General features: G+C 35.2%; 1 protein-coding gene across 13 annotated transcripts in view; it reads left to right on the top strand.

The window, feature by feature from the left end:
* The window catches only part of LOC108105012 (putative uncharacterized protein DDB_G0291608), a 42,005-nt gene that overhangs the window by 16,930 nt on the left and 7,280 nt on the right, over window positions 1-17,795 (top strand). Inside the window, exon 1 of one of the 13 annotated variants that reach the window (XM_017211399.2) lies at window positions 4,505-4,609. The exons of 6 other annotated variants lie outside the window; for them this stretch is intronic. The gene's annotated coding sequence lies outside the window, so the exon portion shown is untranslated. Of the gene's footprint in view, window positions 1-4,504; window positions 5,224-16,986; window positions 17,243-17,795 lie in introns of those variants that run through there. 6 more of the 13 variants (XM_017211400.2, XM_017211402.2, XM_017211398.2 and 3 more) reach the window with 6 other exon arrangements.

The following is a 17,795-nucleotide window of genomic DNA, read 5'->3' as shown; positions in this document are numbered from 1 at the left end:
GTCCTCGCCCGTCCTTCGCCCTTCGATTTTTGCATTCATTTGTGTCAAGGTTGTCCAGTGGTCAACTGGTCAGTAGCAGCTGCCTGTCATCGAGCGAGAAACCCTTCGGATTCAGTTTATATATATGTATTTATGTATATATACATGTGTGTGTGTAGTGGGGTAATGATAACGCCTATTATAATGATGATGATGATGATGATGAAAGTGCTGGTGGCAGGCTCAAGTGCTGTGCGAAACTTAAACATGCAAATTATGGCTCTGACGAGGAATGGGAATCGCCTCAGCCAACGTTTGGCTGTTCTGGGAATTCATTATTGAATAGGGCGGGGGCTGGCTGGTCGAGAACATCTATATTTACTTAACTACCAACGTTATTGAATTGAAAGGAACAAAGGAGGGCTTTATTAGGTGCCTTAAACTACGCTTAAGATCAATAGCTAATGGCTGTTTTAATATTTTAGAACTAAACATTAGTTTAGCTTTTTATAGCTAGCTATTACTATGGAAAGAAAGAAATATGTGTGAAAATTCGAAAAAACTTTAACTTTTCAAGCTGACAAATATCTCCTTTTACAAGATTTTTAAGTTTTTATTAGTTTGGTAGAAACATATTGTGGTACTTTTAAGGCCCACTGTATTACATGAACTTACAAGACCCACTGTAAAATAGAACAGTACAGAACACAGTCCAAGTTAACTGTAAGCTTTATATTCGTTATCCCCTTCTACCATAGGCATTAGCATAAGAGATCGAATACATACATATATCTATTTCGCTGACGGATGAGGATAAGGAATAAAAGAGGAATGTCGCAATTCGGTTGTTTTTTCGTTAAGCAAAAACCGTTATATTACTAAATGAGATAACGCAGGCATGTATGACCTATGTATCTCCCTGACGGATGAGCGAGGATAAGAAAGAAAGAGAAATGGCGACATTTGGTTTTTACGCGTTCAACGAAAACCGTTATATTACTTAAAGAGATAACGCATATTTAAGCTTTTACAATATCAACCCCAAAGTTATTAGTTAATTTCAGATTTCTATGGTTAGTGTAGAGAATATTAATGTCTATTAGCCCGTCGACGACGGACTGCATTATCGCGCTATGGCAGCGGTGCGTTCCATTCGCAACCTCAAGAACCCCCGAGTATGGAAATCCCTCGATCGCTGGCTTTCGGTCTCATTTGCATGGTTGGTCGATTCGAGGTTTCCATGTTTCCAAGTTTCTTCTGGCCGCTCGCTGGACGTCTCGTTCCTGTTTTATTGTTCGAAGGGGAGGGGGTGTGGGGATGGTTTCTTCTTGACGGTTCGTTCCGTTCTCACGTCCGTCGTGGTTGCCTCATCATCATCATCATCATCATGCCGCTCTTCGTTTCTTGGTTCGTTTTTCCTAAACTTCTGCTGCCGCGGTCGCTTCTTCTTCTTCTTCTTCTCGTCGTCGTCGCCGCTCATTATAATTTTCCATCAATGTGCGGGTAAGCGTGACCGTTTTGACTTCATTATTCCCCCGCCGCAGTTTACTTCCCACCTCGACACTTGGAGAAAATATCTGTTAGAAGATAGTTAGACTAAGATGTTATAGAAGGATGCCTAAGGATAGCTTTAAAAAGGACTTTAATGTAGGTTTTTAATCTTCCTAAATTAGTGGAAAATCCATTCTTATGGCTAGGTCTTGTATAGAAAATTATGTGTTTTGACTTTTAAAGCCTCCTTTGAGCTCTTAAACTAACATCTAATATAAATAGTTGGTTTTAATAACGCTAAAAAAGTATTATTTTGGTTTTTTGATGGAAATTTTAGAGTCTTAGATGTGAAAAGATTACATTTTTCAGACCAAACAAGTTAGATCTTTAACCATTATCATAGTAAGCTAGAACTTGCTTATATTTCCCAAGTGTACGATCGCCTCGCTCAGCACTGCTCTATCTTATCTCTCAGTTGTTGGCCGTCATGTGTGTCCGCTTCCATTTCCGTTCCATAGGTCCGTCCGTCTCTTGAGAGTGCCAAAAAACAAAAAAAAAAAAAAAAAAATACGTATAAAAAACAATCTTGCGCTCTGCAAAAGTTGAAAGGTATTCACTTAATCACTCTCAATTACCCGGCTCTTTTTTTTTCGGCTGGGGGAAAGAGCCAAATTATCGCCAAAGAAAGAGCCAAGCTATAGCCAGAGTAAGAGACACAGGAGAAAGTATAGAAAGGGGGGGTAGCCAGGGGGACAGAGGTATGCAGCAAACAAGTTTGCCAACAATGGTTGGTCAAGAGTTTGATAAATTTGGCGCATCAACAAATACAAATGCATTGGAAAATGAGGAGAGAGAAAAAAAAACTACAACAAATTAGACATTACTAGAGGCCATCCCTTTCACTCCATCTCTGGCCATTTCTATACTACGCCACTTTAGCCACTCTCTACTCAACTCTACTCTCCATTCTCCAAAAAATTGAGACAAGCGTACATTTTCTTCCCGAAAAAACTTTCTCCACTGCGTCCGGCTTGGTGTAACTGCCCTTAATGGGTTAAGGTACGAATGCAGTTGAAGATGCAACTTGGATGCTGAAGAAAATTTTAAGGATTTCTGACTAAAATGTTGGAAAATTAAAGAAAATTTAATGATATTTCTGTGCTGGTAATCAAATTCCAAGTTAGTTCTTTGTAAATCGGTTCTCTGCAGAAATCACATTCCTTCGAATGACTCACTTTTCTTTCTTAAGAATCCAGATTATGAGAAGTTCAGTAAAAAAAAAAGCAATAAATTTTGTAATTATTAACTGGACATTGGGGCACGCGCTGAATTCGATTTATCTGCCAACCCTTCAGCCCGCCGCACTTTCCTATAGTTTTCGCTTTTGTCATTTCTAACGACTCTGGACTATATCTTATCAGCTGAGTTTGTAAGTGTTTGTGCAAAAAAAGCAATGGCAAACAGATTTCCTTAGAAGCAAGAAAGTAAACGTTATAGATACCCTGATAAGGAATGTTATGTTTACTTTTGTATGTGAAATGGAAATTATTTAAAAACATTAAACCTTATCAGAAAAAGTTTGGATTCATAAAGTTAGGGTATACACATAAGCGTATTATCAAACCCCTGTTTTATCCTTATCAACTAAAAGAAAATAGAAAGCTAAAAGTAACTCAAAATAAAACGTAATAAAATAAATATTATTTTACAAATTGCTCACAAAGTACATCGAGATTTGAATGAGCTCAATTAACAACTCGTTATCAGTTTTGCATTATCGTTAATGTGTGTTCTTTATATCAAAGTTCTTGGAAATTCCTTTTAAATTCTTTTTTTGTTTCAATTAATCTTCTCATATGAATGTGATCTTTCAGTTTTTTTTTCTTAAGCAATCAAATTTCAACGGAAATAGTCTCGTTTTTCTAATCGCGAAATACATTTTGCACATTAAATTTCATAGTTTTTTATTATTTTATAGTCATTGAAAGTGTCATTTCCCTTTGTCCTAGAGTGTAAAACAATTTCGCAACTTTTCTGATTGAAATGGTATTGAAAAGCTGTTGGCTCTAATGCCAAAAGCTCAATTCAAATGGTTTCCGATCGAAAGAGCTCTCAACGCTGACGATGATGTGGATGCTGATGACTTCCTCTGGTCACCCACTCACTCGCTGCCCAGTCCTCCTCTCCCCCCTTACACATTCTTATCGTTCCCATGCGGTTGCTTCTTTATTCCCAAAAAAAAAGTTTAACCAGAATATGTGGTTACTCCTTGTACTTGGTAAGCAAGGGTGTATTGTAGAATGGGAAAATATGTAGCATGATAAGGAAATTATTTGGAAAACAAACGAAAATTAGTTGGAAATTTAAAAAGTTTAAGTGATCGTTTAGCGTCTAGTTTTCGGTAACTTTAATAAGACTAATGAGACTGCTAATTAATAGTAACTTCTTCTATGTAGTATAGTGTAAAAGAAGATTATATTATAGCCTTGGAAATGCTTTCTTGACCAAAAATATTGCCTAAAAACTCTGAAAACCTCGCCAAAAAAATGTGCAATTTACCCGGTACGTTTCTAGTTGGAAAACTCGACTTCTGGATTGTTCGAGCGTTTTGGCTTTTCCTCTTCTTAGCCCCCTATCACCATCTCCATCTTTCTCCCTCTCTGTCAAGAGAGAGAGAGCATGCAAGAGAGGCCCCACTTCGGATCGTCTCGTGGCTGTGTTCGTTGGCCAATCATAAAGCAGCTTGGACGCTTCGTGAGCCCGTCGTGAGCCCCTTCGTTTCGCCGTCGTTGCATAATGAACAAGAGACGACAAGTGTTGGCCCAAAACAGCGAAACTGGCCCAAAAGAAAATCAAGGGAAAAGGCCAAAAAAAAATAAAAACGAGAAAACAAAAAATTCGGGCACGGAATGTAAGAGCGTTTACTTACAACACACAAAACAAAACAAGAAAAAAACACAGGAACAGACGTGGAACAGCGAATCGCCAATGTTCGTCTCTCTTCGGCACTCTTCGGCCAGCAGTTCGGCTCCGCTCTTTTCGGCTGGCGCTCAGCTGTTCGAATTGGCGGTAGAGCGCCAGTGCTGCGTTACCTTTCAAACCGCCAACAACGCGTCGTCGCCACGCGGACGCTATAAAAGTAAAAAGAAACACAAAAACAAAGTAAAAGAAAGAGCAAAAAAAAAAAATAATAATACGCACTGCAACGCCACAGCAGCCAAATAAAAACAAAAACAACAACAAGAGAACTGCGCGCATGTAAAGTTGTGTTTTTATTATTGTGCTTTTGGTTATGTTTTGTTTTGAACGGTTTACGGTGTTTTGCAGTTTTTGCTTTTGTATGTCGTCGCAGACAACAAAAGTGGCAAAGTTTTCGCCACGGCATTGCTCATACGCCCCGTCTCTTGCAAATTCGTTCACACACTAATACACGCGCGCGCTAATACAATCACAAAAGCACGCACACCCACAAACAAGTGTACGCCGCGCGCGTTTTGTGCTGTGTTGATTTTTTTTTTTTTTGTTTTTCTGTTGTTGTTCTGTATTTTTCTTCTGTTGGGTGACATGCAAAACGGAAAAAAGCAAACAAAGTAATAATAATAATAATAAATACAACGAAAGCGATTAGTTCTACTTTTCGAAGCAAAAGTGGGCAAAGAAAATATAAAAAGTGCAACCGGAGAGTGCAAATCAAAATCAAAATCAAAACAAACCGAAAAATAAATAAATCATTTATTATTAAAACATTGCAAAGTAAGCTTCTCCACACACACACACACACACATACACGTGCGCGTTCATAGACTGGCTCACAAACACTAGCCACCACTCACACTCACACTTCACACACATACTGATAGAGCAACAAGTTTGCGTGCCACAAAATTTCCATTCGGCAATTTTTTTGCGTTTCTGTTTGTTTTTATTTTCATATTTATTTTTTTTTTTTTTTTTTTTTTTGTGGTTTTTTTTTTTTTTTAGACTCAGATAGTTGTTGACAACAAGCTAGCTGGCTTTATCTTGCTGTTTTTGTTTTTGTTTTCTTCTCGGAAATAATACTAAGTACTAAAATGGCGCTTTGGCTTGGCAACATTACATTTCTGATTGTCTCGTTTTCAATTTTGGTTTTTTACGTTTTTCCATGAAATTGATTTTAAAATGAATTAAATCGCTTTCTTGGCTTGCACTTTTCGAAGAGGTTGTTAGACTTCGAACTTGGGGGAATGCAAATTCTAGTTGGATTTTGGTTTTTGGTTTTGTTTTTGTATAAATGTAAATGAATTAAGTGCTTTTTTATGCATATTTATGTTTCTTAATAACAAAAACAAAACTAACTAAAGTCATTTTCTTGAGTGACTTTAGCAAAAGTATTTCACAATAAAGCTTAATTATGAACTTCAATTTGTTTTCTAATTAGTCAATATTGACTATTACCATTTGCCGGTTGGTTTTTATGAGTATATCTGTTTTAAATCTGTTTTAACAGCATTTTCTTGGTTCTCTTTTTCTTAAAGTGTCATAAAAGTAGTTCCCAATCCTTAGGAAATAGCATCTTAAGGAGGGAAACCCCTTATTTTCATTCATATTTCTAAATGCGTAATAGAATTTTCTTGCCAACACAAGGGAAAAATCAGCTACCGGCTTGTGATCTAGACAAATAAAACTTCGATTTTCTAGCAAATTAGAATATTAAAGAACATATATCCCTTGCAAGTTTATTTTCTCAAAGGTTTTCAGTCCTTTTGGCAGCAATTAGTGAAGGAATTTAGCAGGATAAGGATATATTAATAGTAATTTATTATTATTTTTAAAGTTTATAGTTTTTTATTAAGAGTTTTTAGAGTTTTTAAAGTATAAAATCATTAATAAAAAATAAATAATGATGGTATTAGCTGTGAATCACTGATAAGATCTACGATTACTTCATTATTAGTCATAGATAGCTAAATAGATCGATCTAAGATTACTTCTATCAATGCAGTTTCTTTCCTTATTGACTTATTTTAAGTCTTATTTAGACATTAGCTACATTTTGTATGTATGAGTATGTCTAAGATCCGATATCCTTTCATAGATTAATCCGCGCCATGTGGACATTCAGGAACAGTTGGTATATATCTGCTTAGATCCTTGCCCATATTGTTCGCGGTCCTTGTCTTCTTGTTCTTACCTTCTGTTGACGCTAAGTACAACGGCAAAGTATCGTCCTTCTGTTGATAATGTAGTTGTTGTTGTTGTTGTAGTTGTTGTTATTGTTGTTGCTTTTGCTGTTGTAGTTCCTGTTGTTGCAGCACACACCTTTGCACTTTAATTCCTGCCTTCTTATTTAGCATCTGCGCCGGGTGTTACTTAAAAAAAAAAAAAAAAAAAAAAGAGAAGAAGTAGGGGGAAAAAAAAAGGAAGAAGTAGTGAATGGGGGATGGGGAAGGACACGAGAGAGCGGGCATATGTACATGCATACATACATGTACATTGACTAGCGGCAGCAGCGGCAGCGGCAGCGGGCAGCGGTTTTAATGTCAATAAGAAGCGGCGGCTGTTGCCAGTCACTCACTCGCTCTGTCGCACTCGCACGCACGCATGGCCACATGGTGTGTGCACGCGGTCAGGACGTGCACACACATACACTTAAGAAGCAACAGTGCCGTCCTATATCCTTCGGCTTGTTTATCCTTGTTTTCTCTCGATTTCATACTCGTTTCCCACTTGCCTCCACTTAAGCCGGCCATTCGCTCTGCCTCTCTCTCTGCCTCTCTCTCTCTCTGCGTTGCACTGGGAAGAAATTAGGGAGTTAAAGATTACTGTAAGCTGAAGTGTTTGTATAACAGTTTGTATAACAGCTGGTAATCTGTAGATTAACAGGATTTGCTGTTAACTTTGCTAATTTTCATTTAAGTAAGAAAAAAACTGGACACTGAAACACTTAAGATAACAGTAAATCAGTAAATTATAATAACTTATCAATTTTTCCCGTTAAATCGAGATTTTTAAACTCTGCTTAGTCATTTTTCTCTCTGTACTCCTTTGGTCTTCCATCTTCTTGGTCTCATTATTGTTATTATATACGTAAGGGCTGGGATAAGGGTACGTAAATATATAGTTAAAGGGTTACGTAGGTGATTTTCGAATCATCCAAATGATGATCAGTTCTTCTGATATCATTCATGATTTTATAGCTTGATAAATATCAATAAAATGCAGATTTAACAGTAAAACTTATCTTAATCGATTAGTAACTAAAGCTAAAAGCTAAAAATTTTTGTTTCCCTTAGCTTGTGCCTACCTGAACAGTGACAGTGTTTGTGGGTCGTCGTATTTCATTGCCTAATCCAAAAGCTTGCAATCTTGTGTTTTAGGGGATGTTGCGCACACCCCTCTCGCAGGCTCACATAGACACGTGTATCAGCTGGTTAAAACTCACACATACATAAACTTGTTCTGCCTGCCACGCAATTTGAAACGACCTTGAACGGCATTTAATGTCTTTTTTTTTTTGGCACTGCCCTGGAACTGCAGGGAAGCTATGGGAAAACTATCTATATTAGCTTAGTCTAAGCCTAAATGGGTTATTTTTTTTTAACAAAAAGTTTTATAAAAAACAGATTTTATGTTAGTTTAAAGTGAAGTTAAATGTTGGCTGTGGGAGAATGTAAAGCAACAGGTTAAGAGGAAGCATTTTTGATATTTATGTTTTGATATTTTGAGTTTCTTAACGTTTAGTGTTCTTTATTTCCCAAAAGGTAAGGTAACAGTCATTGAAATGGGTCAAAAAGCTAAACTAAAAGGCAAGGAGTTGAAGATGTTTTGGGATTTTCCTAGAATTAACTTTAAAAAATAAACAAAATATAAGGAAAAGTAAAAGATGTTGATTGTCTGTCCAAGCATGTGAAGTAATTCTTAGACTTGGCACCACTATAATCTTGCCCCCAGGTGTATATAGACATGGATCTTTTTTGGATTTTGTCCAAAAATTTGCATTTTGCAGCCGCACAACAACAGTTTGGTAGCATTTTAAGTCGTCAAGTTAAGTCAAATCAAGCCGAGCCAAGTCAAGTCAAGTCCGAGAGTCAAGTTGAGCCGAGTGGAATTGATTCGATTGGCAACTCATAAATAAACATGAGTCTAGGGGGAGATCGTTAAACGAACATGCTTTCTGCACACAGTGTCCCCCTCCTTCTTCTCTAAACGCCCCCTGACAAAATTGACACCCCCTTTTCCTATACACACACATACGAACTATAAAGAATCGACATAACTGTGGCAATATTGTAAATGCAATTAACTGTTGTTCGCTGCCGCTGACTGCTGCTGCTGACTGCTGACTGCTGACTGCTGCTGCTGCTGCGCAATTGACTGACGGTCATTGGGCTGGCCAAAGGGGGGTTTCTGTGAAAGGGGGGTCTTTATGATAAAGGGGTGCTAGGCAGGCGTTAAGTCTATGTATGAGTTTGAGGCATTAGGATAGATTATACTATTTAGGCCTGGTTTAGGCCAAAAGTTAGGTTTTTTAAAGCAGATTTTTAGTAGATAAAGAACTAGATTTGTTAAATTGAATATTTTTACTAAGATTTTGTGATCTGCAGTAGAAGAAGATTGCTTATAAACTAGATTATAACATAGATTAACTAGAAAAAGAAAAGGAAAAGAAAGAAAACCAAATTTAAATCCCCAAAAAAGTTTTTTAGAACTTCTCAACCTAAAATCAAACTTAAACTATTTCTTTTTCCTTGATAGTATCTCCTAAAAACCAACTAACTTTGCTAAAAAACAGATTAAAACAAGTTTTTAAGATAGTTAGGAAACACTATGCGGGTCACTTTATAAGCTTTAAACGAATGTTTTTTTATACACATTTAGTTTTTAGTCTTTGTGGATCATTTTGATTAATTTATTCAATGGTAATTTCTTCCGATCATTTCAGCTTTTATAGTAGAGACTTCTCCATTCTTCTCCCAAACTCGCCTACTCGCTTTTTACTACGCCTACATTAGCTATACTATATATTATATATATATATATGTATTTATGTATATAGTATATATATTTCCCCGGGTTTTTTGGTCTGGCTTTCGTTATCGTTACTTGCCGGAGCAGTTGTGTGTTTTATTTGTTGCTCCGGCTGGTTGTTTGACCTTCGCATAGCAAAGCGTCGCCTTTGCCGACGTCGTCGTCGTCGTTGTTGCCAGCGTTGTAGTCGTCAGTCAACAGCTTCACTTAATACAAATGTATTATTGTTATTATTATTATTATTATTATTATTATTGCTATTATTATTTCGCTGGCTATCCAAGTCCACGCTGTCGTATATGTTAATTTGACCGCCCGCCCTTCCGGAATCCCAAACCGCCTTCGCTTGATGTGTTACTTCTCGCTCTTTGAAAGCTAAAAAAACAAACCAGAAATAATGAACTCACCCGCTGGGATAGTAAGCCTACAAACCGGAAGTCAGTGAAGCATTTTTTTAAAGCTATAAGCCTAGGTTTGGGTGTTTTTTTTTGATAGTTTTTTTGGGCGTTTTTTGATAGTTTTTTTGGGCGTTTTTTGATAGTTTTTTTGGTGGTTTTTTGGTTGTTTTTTGGTTGGTTTTTGGTTGTTTTTTGGTTGTTTTTTGGTTGTTTTTTGGTTGGTTTTTTGGTTGATTTCTGGTTGGTTTTTTGGTGGTTTTTTGGTTGATTTTTGGAAATAGTTTTAGAATTTTGAAGACAAGGAAAGCTGCTGTGGATTAAGATGAACTTGAAATGAAGAATTACGAGCAGAGTGTAAGGGAAAACTTTTCTAATATTTGTATAACAAAAAATATGTTTTTAAGCAGCTTAAAAATCAATTCACTTTGCCTAAAGATGTAAGACCTAAAATCTAAGGAAACTTTTAGAACTTAAAGTTAAATATTTTCTACTTAAAAAAAAAAATTATAAAAATGATTTTTATTCTCTATAAAATTATGTAAAAATCTTCTTAAACAGCTTTTTGATAACAAACTTATAGTTTTTTTTTCTGCACATTTCCGCTGTTTCTTATCAAAAAGGCAAAATAATTTCCAAAGAATTTGAAGCAGCAATCTGAGTATTCTTGAACATTCTTTTGATTTCTAATTTTTTTTAATAAGAAATAAAAAAGCGATTTCATTTTGCAATTTTATAGTAAATTTTGATAAGTATTTAAGTATTATTTTTTAAAAATATTTTTGATTTCTGGGAATGATTTTTATGGATTTTTAAGGGAAACGGAACATTAGATGCATATGGCCTTTGTTTTTTTGTAATTTTCCAATTGACACTTCAAATCAAAACAACAACAGCTAAGATAATAACTAAAAGACAACAAAGCCACACAAAAACAACAACAAAAAACAACAAATAAAACCCCAAAATAGACAAATAAAACAGCAAAAAAAAATAAATATTATGTTGTCAAAAAAGTCTTGCGGTATTTTCGCTAGTTGGTAGTAGTTCTTGTTTTATTCGTCGCATCATCAGGTCATACTATACCTTTTTGGAAAGCTCATTTCAGGCGCTAATACGTGCTTGATTGATTGTCTTTTCTTTTAAGTCTTTCGTGAGTTTTAGCCTCGCAATCATGGAGCAAAATAAACAGAAAATAGGGCATATTTTACAGTACTTCTACGATAAAGGCAAAAATGCATCTTAAGCCGCCAATAAAGTTTGTTCAGTTCATGGACCCAAAATAGTTTCCATTTCCACCGCACAACGATGGCATCAACGTTTTCGTTCTGGTGTAGAGGTGGTCCAAGATGCGCCACGCTCCGCCACGTTTTTTGCCAATAGGTAGCGAGCTTCTATGAGAGGGGCATTATAAAGGTTGGCATCTCATTGGGCTCATTGGGAACGCGTCATCGAACAAAACGGCGCATATTTGACTTGAATCATCAGCATTATTGTAAACAATTTTATACCGCAAGACTTTTTTGACAACCTAATAGATGAGGAAAATGCCTTTAAAACATATGCTGATTAATGTTTATCAAGAAGACTTTTCTTGGCTAACATTTTAAAGCTGCTAGTTTAGTGGTTAGAATAAAGATAGTAGAAGAAAATGTAAGCTAAATAGGTTAGTTTCCAAAGCTATTTTCCAACCCAAAAAAATCTCAAAAAAAAAAGATTAATTTCGTCTGAACAAAGCAGAGCAAAGTCGTTTTCGAGAAGGCCAACTCATTACGAACAAAAAAAAATTGTGTGGCAGAAACATTTCCAATACGGTTTCGATTCACAAAAATTTGCAAATCAAATTTCATTCGTCTGTGTCTTTGCTTTGGTATATATGTATGTGGATTTCTATGGATATATATGTATGTATGTGTATGTATGTGTATGTATTTGTATGTATATGCTTGTCTATATGTCCGGGCATTATGCAAAAATGCTAATTTAAATGTGTTAATTTGATTGGCAGAGGTCCGACAGCTGACGACGCGACTTTTCGCCTGGCTCTGAGCGCTTTTTTCTCTCTACCCCCTCCTACTTTTTTTTTCAGATATTGTTTTTTCTAAAAGTTAATCGTAAAAACTAGGCAACCCAAGCTAATGAATAAATATAAAGCCATAAAACAAAAAGCAGCAGCAGCAGCAACAACAACAACATAAACGAGATAATAAAACATACAAAAGTGGCGATAAAAAAAAACGCGAGCGAGCTGTTTTTTATTTGCTTTTTTCTTGGTTTTTTTCTTGTTTTTTTTTTTTGGCTTTACACTTACCATAATTGGTAAAGAAAACAAACTTAAAAACTAAATGAAACAAACAAAAAAAAACACGAAACTTATAGGCAACTGATGAAAATAATATTGAAAAATGAAAACGAGGTCTCGCGAATGTAGAGAAAAACAAAAAAAAAATGATTTTTAGGCAAGAAGAGTGAGTATTTTGATCTCAAATAATCATCATCTTCTTCGTCTTGGCTGTGTGTTTTCTGTGTGTCTTGTTGTTGTTGTTTCAAATTTGTTGTTGTTTCATTAAATATATCTATCTATATCATCTTGTTGTTGTTATTTAATATATTGTTAATCAAAAAGTGTGTTGTTGTTGTTATTAAAAAAAGGAATTTTCAAGTTAAATTCAAATCTTCAAATCATCTTTCATTATTGCACTTACATTTCGTTGTCATTTTTAATATTTTTTAACATTTTTTTCTATGATTAATAATTAAGTTTTTGTGTATTTTTTGGAATTTTTATTATAGTTATAAGTGTGTGTTTTTGGCGGAAGGGGGTTAAAAAGGTGGTTTGAGGGGGTTAAAAATGTTTTTGGAAGAAGAAATTCAGATTTTTTGGGTTGCTTACTTTTTGCTTTTAAAAGGTAATTAAGCTTTGTATTTAATTTAATTTTGGTTAAATTTTTAATAGCAACTTAAGTGCCCTGCCTAGTTAATTTTGACTTTTTAAAATAAGAAAATTCTTGGATTTTTATTTTAAGGAAATGGGTTTTTCTTTAGCTCTATAAAGCCTATTTTTAGGCCTATTTTTAGGCCCATTTTTAGGCTTTTTTTAGGCCTATTTTTAGACCTATTTACTTGCTTATGATTTCTAGATTTGTTATTAGCTTTCTTTTTTATTATTTACTATTACAAAAAACCCTAAATCAAAGTTGGTTTAAATAGGGTTAATAGTTAGGGTTAATGCTTAAACAAATTCTATTTTCGGAAAAGTTAACTAATTAAAGTTAAAGTCTTTCTGACTAAGCTTTTCCAACTTTTTTCTAAAAACATAAAATTCTTTGTAAAAAAAAACATAAAAAAGAGATTTTGCCAAGATAAAACCCAGATATAAACCCAAATTTTTAAACTTAATATTAGTTAACTTAAACTAAAGTTTAAACCCTTTAAAAGTTTATAAAAACAAAAACAAAACTTGCAATTTAAATATAAATTTTTTAAATATTTGTTTACCTAATACTTTCTAAAAACTTCCTAAAAACAAAAAGAAAACTTCTGAAATTTCCAATAATTTAAACCAAAAAAAAAACTAAAACTAAAAAAACCCAAAAAATGTTCCCCCTAAATAATTATCTTATCTTGTAACTTCCACAGTCCATAATTTCATGTTGTAAACTAGTTTTATGAATGGAAAAGCCACGCCCACTTGCAACCATTCATCAGTTTTTTAAGTCAAAAACAAAAAATAAAGAACAAGAAAAGGATATGCAGATAGGCCAGAGGATAGGATGTCAAAGGCAGGTCCCAGTGCCCAGGTGTTTTCTTCTCCTTTTGCCCTACGTCGAACTTTGAAGTCTTCGCCGCGACGAAGAAAAAGAAAAAGTTAGCAATGAAACAGCTGACTCTTGCCTTTTGCCACTACAGAAAACCCTTAGCCACTTGCCTCACCTGTGTCTGGGGTCTGTGGCTTGTGGCAGGTGCCAAAACAAAACCGCAAAATATTGTTTCTTTTGCTGCTGCTGCTGCTTCGGCTGCTGCTGCTTTCGTCTGAGTTGCCGGCGGTTAGGAGGGTACCTTTTTACCTGACTGGCGTTTGTGTGTGTTTACCTGTTGGCCAGCAGTTGAGCGCAATTTAATTGAATTTTATTTCAGTTTTTTGTTTTTTTCTGTCTTCTCAAGCGGCATTAGGGTAACGCCCCTTGCCGCCTGTTGTTCGTCTTTTGCCTTATCTCTGGTAGCAAGCAATTTCAATATCCTTCTCTCACCTGCTGTTCCTGCTCGGTTTTCAGCTGTTAATTCAAAGTAAATTATGTATTTAGCATAATTACAATATTTGACTTTTACTCTTGACTGACTTGGGGCCCTGTCTCTTCAGCTGCTCTCTTCTTCCTTCTTCCGCCTATATTTATCTTTCTTCTTTTTTTTTCTTTTATTAAGAATTTTGTCTGCTGGCCAGGCTGTCTTTGGCTTAGTTGGCTTTATTTTTTGTTTTACTCTTCTTAATTCCGACTTATCACACTTGCTGGAAAATGGAAAAACTGGCAAGGAAAAGCAAATTAAAGTTAGGTTTCTTTAAGATTAATGTCCAACTTTCTCAGGCTTAAAGGTTGTTCTCTTAATCGATTTTTATCGTTGTCCACCTTTGGGCTTACTCAATCATTAAAGCGATTAATAAAAAGAAGAAGGTGGCTTTGGAGTTTTGGATTAATTGATTTTGGCAAGTAAGGGGAAAGAGTAAGAAAAGTGAATTTAAAGTTCATTTTGCATAGAATTTTTAACAGCATTTTAAACAGTTTTTATAAATATTTATTAATATTTTTAAACAAAATTTCTAAATAAGAATTCTATAATTCTTACTGATTCCTCCTATCAGTTTATGTTTCTTAGTCTTTCTTACTAACTTATCTTTTCGGTGGATTAAAAAACCTGCATTTTAGCTTCTTATCTTTGCTTTCATCATCTCGCATCATCCCTTTCACCCAAAAATTGTAAAAGGAGAAAGTTGTTATTTTTCGCGGGGATCTGCTGCAGGATATTAAATCATTTCTGGACTTGTTCAATCCCAACAGACAGACAAGCAGACAGGTGCTATGTTGAGGTGTGCATTTTCTTTGGGGCGTGGCACATGTTGCGTGCATTTAATTAAGCGTAATTATTCACTTAGTTGGTTATGCCAACAGCAACAACAACAACAACAACAAACAGCAGCAGAAGTAGCCGCCACAAAATAAAGAAGAAAAAATAAATTTAAAAAAAAAAAATAAATGACGATGATGACGTTTTGTGGGCCCTTAATGGCAAGCGTTTTCTGCTAATTGCCACAACCACGAGTTCTGGCAAGGGGTTTGAGGGTTGCAAAATCTAGAGTTAATGTTGCATTTTCCACATTTTCCAGATTGGCTCTTGTTAATACGTGTCTTACACGTGTTTGCCGCCCCCCCCAAAACTTCTAACTAATGCGCATTTTCTTGTAGTTCTCACGTGATTCATAGGCGTTAACAAAGTGAATGTTGTCGAAGGGTTAGTAATGCCAAGGAAAATGGTTACTAAACTATGATTAATGATGATATCTAATGATGATTGTTAGAAAAATGCAAAGATTATATTTAGAATTATGTAGAACAAATAAGAATGCTAGAACAGTTTGGGAATTATAGCCGTTATAAATGTTCATCCTTTTCCAAAATTTAGTAACCATTAACTTTTAACTCAACTTAATCGCTAGATTACGGTTTAGTATTTAATCTGAAATGCAGTTGCTGTCTTTCTTGAATGCGTTAACCATTCTCTTTTGACCCGCATTGTTGTGTTTGCCGCTTTGGCATCCAGAGGCATTCACTAAGCTTCATTGATCCAGAAGACGCTGTAAATCGATGCCAAGCGAAAGCCTTTCTTTCCAACTTATCGGCTTTCTAATGCTTCTTAGCTTAAGCTATAAAGTTTTTTTGTTTTTGTTTTTAACAACAAGGAGGAGGATTTGCTGGTTAGTTAGTTAAGATTTCGTTTTGTTTTTTTTTTTTTTTTTGATTTTAGTACGAAAAAGTATGTTAATTTTTCGCGGAAAATGTCTTTCTTATGACTAAATTTCCTCGTAAGATTGCTTTTTTGCTAGTCATTTGATAGAACTCCCATGAAACTTCCATCTTTATGTTAAGGGCAATGCTTAATTTGATTAAATTTTCCCTACTAACAGGGTTAAGTGTTATGAAAAAATGGCCATAAAGGTGTAGTTGTTTTTTCCTAGCTTGGTCATCCCTTTTCCAATTATCAAAGTAGGAAAAAACTTAACTAGTCTACCTGAATAATAAACAGTTATAGACGACTACTTAGTTAATCAGGTTATTAACTTGCGTTTTATGAAGGTTCTTCCCACAGACAAAATTTAAACTCAAAAATAAGTTTTAATCAGATTTTAGTTCTTAAAAAAACAAATTGCTTAATTTAAATCTCTAAAAACTTGTCAATAGCTGTCTGTTTCTCCTTCCATTTCTTCTTTTCCTATTTCTCTGTATCAGTGTATGTGTATGCTTGTCTGTGTGTGTTTGTGTGTAGGTCAAGTGCAGGCGTTGACAAATTGTCGTCGGGTGTTTGCGTGCGCCGTTGTCTTGCACAATCCTGTTTGCATTTGACAGGCGATGGCATAAAATAACAATAATGATGACAGCACCTGGCCTGCACTTGAGCGCCATCTATCCCATTTCCCCCCAAACCGACAACAGTCTGTCAGCCCCTCCCTTCCATTCCTCCCCCCCTCCCCCCTTTTCCTCCTCCATCACCCTTTCAAATGGCCAGCGAAGAGGCAGCTCCACGTGCTCCTCGTACCTTCCAGATCACCTGCTGAGGCAGTGCTGGCACAGGCTTAGATATAAAAAAAAGCTAGAAAATCAATCAATATTTGTGGTTTTCTTTGTGAAAGTTAATTAATATTTTGTAATTTGAAAATTAAATGGAACTTTTTGAAGGAAAACATTATTTTAAAATTGATTTTCCAGCTGGAAAACCCTCTAAATTAATATCAATATCAAGCTAAAATATTTGCTTTTTAACAAATATTTTTTTGATTAAACTCAAAAATTATAAAAATTAAACTTAATAAAAATCTTTTTTAGTTTAATTTTTAAATCAATTAAGTTTAGATTTAAGCTTTAGCTATAAAATAGCTAAAACGCCATCACTAGCCATTGCGCGTGACGTCAGCATTCTAAGTGCTACGTGCCGAAGTCCCTGTCTCACTCTCTCTCTGTCTCTGTCTGGCTCTGCCCGCGTCTCTGCCAGCGTCGGTTTTCACACGCTGCAACTTCGTTATTGTTATTATTGCCATTGGGATATTCAGTTTCGTTCGTCACTGTTCGCTTGGCTTGTTGTCTTCAGAGGAAAAAAAGAAGGTGCGAGAAATAATGTTAAAAAGTTGGGAATTTGGGAATAGAATAGAAGAGGGTTAAGGTGTTGTTGGGTTACTTAAGGTTTGGTTTTTAAGGGTTATATTGGTTAGGGGTTTTGCATTTTTGGTTTAAGTTTAGTTTTGGTGGATTAACCAAGACGCGATATAGGCAGTTGTAGTTCTTTACCCCGAACACTTTTACGATTTTCCCCTTTTTGGTGCAAGCAAAAAACTTAAATTATAACAAAAAAGAAAACGAGTTTTGTAATGGAAAACTAATAATTTGCATAATAATGATTAAAAAAATGAAAAACTCAATAAACGTAAAATCAAAACTTGAAAATCTCGAACAAACGCTAAACGGAAAACTGCAATTTAAATAAAATAATAATTCGGTAAATTAAAATCAAGAAAAATCAAACAAAATAAGCCTAAAAAATTGCTTTAAACTCCAAGGAAACACCAAAAATAAAATCGAAAATGAGCGTGTGTTGAAATGCTGTGCTTCTTTGTTTAAAAAAACTAAAAACTTGAAAACGTTTAAGTAGGATTTTCTC

This window comes from Drosophila eugracilis, unplaced genomic scaffold, assembly GCF_018153835.1.
Source record: "Drosophila eugracilis isolate 14026-0451.02 unplaced genomic scaffold, ASM1815383v1 contig_2155, whole genome shotgun sequence".
NCBI classification, from domain to species: domain Eukaryota; kingdom Metazoa; phylum Arthropoda; class Insecta; order Diptera; family Drosophilidae; genus Drosophila; species Drosophila eugracilis.
The sequence above is the reverse complement of the archived record's forward strand: the minus strand, read 5'-3'. Positions and strand labels throughout refer to the sequence as shown.